We start from the raw sequence: 4,082 nt of genomic DNA on the forward strand, positions 1-4,082 counted from the left end.
TTCATATTTTTCAAAGAATTCTTGCTGACGAATCCACGTGGCTACGCTGCGGTAATGTGAAAACTTAATACATACTTGTTTGTACACTCCATAGGCCGTTCCATTTTCCCTCCTATTTTTCCTTCAATCTCTCGTGACGCTCGTGTAAGTCTTGCCCCAACATTTGCCGCGCCGCACCGCCTTCCTTTTCCTGGAGTGTTCCCGTCACACCGATCAAACGAGGGCATCGCTGATCACAATATATATATATATATATATATATATATATATATATATATATATATATATATATATATATATATATATATATATATATATATATATATATATATATATATATATATATATATATATATATATATATATATATATATATATATATATATATATATATATATATATATATATATATATATATATATCGCTACCTCATTGCAAGAGGGTCGTAACTCCAAATTCCTGATTTTTCAGGAGACGCATTTGAAAGTTGCTAAGTCCTATGAATTTGATCATGTTTCACAAAACAACAAAACTTACCATCTTTATTAGGTGAATATGGCTCCTCATTAGTATTAACTAAACAAAAGAACACTTTGTTCCTTTAGATGCATTTTATAGGGATTTTTATTTTTATTTTCTGACTTACGACGCTTTATCAATGAAAATTTAAAATTTTAGGTGTTGTAACTTATTTTAGGTCTTTTTTGACACAAAAAATACTACAAATGTATGATTCCAGTTTATTATAAAACTAAATATTCCTTACAAAAAGAACAGTATTTATCCATTCAGTAACAAAACAAATTGAAATAAATCATAAATGCTGTGTACCTATTCAGAAATATATTATACCATTATATTCTGTTGTTATTCTTCCAACAAAATGCATACCAAGAAAAAAAAAAGTAAAAAAAAAAAAAAAAAGTTTTTTTTCTTTCAAATCAATTGGTTCAGCCACATAAAGCAAACAATTTCCTTCAAATTAATGAAATCTTTCAAATAGATAGGTTTAAATTACATGAAGCAAGTATTTCCTTTAAATTTTTGTTACCCTTGGCCGTAACTCAGTTATAAAAAAAAAATGAATGATAAGTATTACATCTTTGTGACCAATTAAGCATCAAAATTAGGTAATGTTGTTAAAAAAGTCCGAATAGGGACGTGGGATTAAGCCTTTTTCACAGAGTTCTTTAAGATCTTTTTTCTTATTTTCGCTTAGGGGAATTTTCTCTGAGTAACACTGCAAGAGATCTGTGGCAACCTTTGGTTTTCTGATCAATAGAACACGTTTGAATTCATCACTGTATGAATATTTCACTAAGACTGAGGCTGGACATTGCTTTTCAAACTTCATGACTTTGATTTCACTTAATCTTAAATCTTTGACATTGATTGCTCCCATTTGTGTAGTAAGAGACTTCACATTTTTAAAGTCATCATACTGCATTACGCGAACTTGGAACGGCTGGCCTGTTTTCTTTGCAGAGCGAATCGCAGTGACAAGGGTTTCAGGAACGAATATTGGTCCCCCTTTCTTCAGTCTCCTTATTTGTTTTTCAATCAGAGAATGCGCAGAGTCGCCTTCATTCTGTGTGTGGCCTTTTATCAGATATTTATGGGTGATTGACTTAACAGGCAAATTAGTGACAACATACAAATACAATGCAAGCATAAATTTGTTTTTTTGTTGCCCAGCACAGTTATCAGAATAGAAAATTATTTCAATGTTGTCTTCTCCTTGATTCTTATCACATAATTCTTTAATATAACTTAGGATGCAAGAGCCTATTTCATTCACTCCTCTATTACCATTTGTTTCATCCCAAAGAAAACAGTCACATTCATTAGTCTTGATATCATAAATTGTGAAATTTAGGACATTAAATTTTGATTTGTAATAGAAGGTGGATACATCACCTTGTGGAAGTTGCAGTACGGCTTGTAGATCATACACAGCAACTATAGCATTTCCTTCAGTTTTATCTTGCTTCTTCTCTTCCCTTGAAAGTACCTTTTCACATTGATGTGTGTCATACTTTTCTTTTAAGTTTTCCTTAGCTTCCCCATCTGCATTATTGAACAACACACACAAGTCACACTGATCTTTCTTAGGAGCAAAGAAAGCGATATTGTACTCATTCTGAAAAATATTGTAGAACATTGAGTAAGTTGCATAGGGCTTCTTCTTATCTTTACATTCTTGGACATAATCCCTATGAATGTCTGCCAGGCTTCGAGACCCACAAATGTATTCCCTAGCTGTCCGTGCCCTGGTGTAGTGACTTTCGATTCTAGGAATTCCTTCTATGTGAGCTCTAACTCCTTCTTTGATTTGTGGATCAAGCGTAGGATGGTTTTTATGTTTTCCTCTGTTATCTACTTCAGACACCAATCCTGCTGCTCTCTTCTGTTTAGTTAATGCTGTCCTAGTAACCCTATCATTTATGTCAAGAGTATTGAGGAAAAATGTTTTGCAGACTCTTGTTAATGTACCATCAACTGGGAAGGAATACCAAATGTTGTTTCCCCTTGGTCCACGCTGTCTTTTTTCCCTTATGCATCTGTAAATTGGCTTTACTTCCTTTGTACATTTTGCTATGTATTCTCTTTGAAGGTCAATATCCCCTAGGTTCCAGTATGATTCAAAAATGTGTTGTCTTTGATCATGAGATATGTTACTGGTGCACTTCATCCTGCAAGTTTCTTTACAAGGTGGTTTGATTTTCCGCGCCTCTTTCTGTTTCTTTGCAGCCGATTCATAAGCAAGTCCCATGTTTCTCCTCTTTTTATTCATATTCCGTTTCCACTCACTCTGCTTCAGTTTTCGTTTCTTTGTTTTTTGGGGGCTAACTAATTCACTGGTACTCATTTCCACATTGTTGATTTTCACCTGGTCCTCCCATCCATCCCATTTTAGACTGTATTTCCTGGCCTGGCAGGGGCCAATCCGGGCCCTGTTCCTAGACTGGCAGTGGCCAGTCTAGGCTATTCCCTACTCCAAGACTGTTTGGAGCCAGACCATGCTATAAGCCCCACACTCTTAACCATTACAAAGGAAGGCATCACTCACCTGATACCGATCCGTCTTTCTCACTAGCCTGTTCCAATTTTGTTCTTCTTTGCAATGCCATTTGCACACATTTCAATCCACGGGACATCATTAATTAATCATGAGTAAATTCTGAAAAGCAATGTAGTAATTGAAAATGACTGCAATGTTTTGTATCTAAACTGACATTTGTTATGTTACAACAAGGACAATTGCGTTTTTGATAAGACATTTTTCTGCAACACAGCTGCAATTCATTGTAAGATATTGTTACTAAATTGGTGGTTTTGGTGGTTTTGTAGTTAAAGAGACGCAAGTCATATTATATCAAGTGTTTTCTCGGACTTTTTGTTCAATATTGTCACATTTTGTTTTACCACACACTTTTCTATTAAAATTTTTGTACAAGAAAGACACAATTTGATTTATCACGTCAAGTCACTTTAAGAAATTATTATTTTTCACTGCTAGAAAGCCTTAACTAGAAATAGAACACCACTTGTGTGCTCTCACTTTAGTTGTAAAAGAGTCGTAAAACCTACTTACAACAGTCATGAACAAAATTCGAGAGATGTTACCTCAACGACTGCCATAGTAACACTGACTACGACACTGTTGCCACAACCCTCAGAGATATTTTGATGTTCACTAAAAATCTTCTTAGTGCCATCTCTCGGCCGCTAATTCACCTAGATTTACGACTCTTTTACCAAAAGATGCAGAATCAATTCGGCAATCTTGTACACCATATAACTCAAAACTAGCAAATTTGGAGTTACGACCCTCTTGCAATGAGGTAGCGATATATATATATATATTTTTTTTTTTTTTTTTTTTCCACATTGCCAGCGTCCTGTCACAGCTGTCAGCCACAGCAGTGACTGGCAGGTGTGGCGCGGCATGAACAGTCTGGCCTGACCAGCAGCTGCGGGGCTGCACTGGTACACACCTGCAGCTGCGGGGCTGCACTGGTACACACCTGCAGCTGCGGGGCTGCACTGGTACACACCTGCAGCTTTAGCGCTGCACTGAT

General features: G+C 35.6%; 1 long non-coding RNA gene across 1 annotated transcript; it reads right to left on the reverse strand.

Annotated features, from left to right (window-relative positions):
• Positions 1–726: 726 nt before the first annotated feature.
• Positions 727–3,852, reverse strand: LOC135098589 (uncharacterized). The gene is made up of 2 exons (XR_010267149.1): positions 3,596–3,852; positions 727–3,181 (listed from the first exon to the last, which is right to left on the reverse strand). It is a non-coding gene; the product is annotated as an uncharacterized LOC135098589 (long non-coding RNA).
• Positions 3,853–4,082: the final 230 nt, after the last annotated feature.

This window comes from Scylla paramamosain, unplaced genomic scaffold (genome assembly GCF_035594125.1).
Source record: "Scylla paramamosain isolate STU-SP2022 unplaced genomic scaffold, ASM3559412v1 Contig69, whole genome shotgun sequence".
NCBI lineage: Eukaryota > Metazoa > Arthropoda > Malacostraca > Decapoda > Portunidae > Scylla > Scylla paramamosain.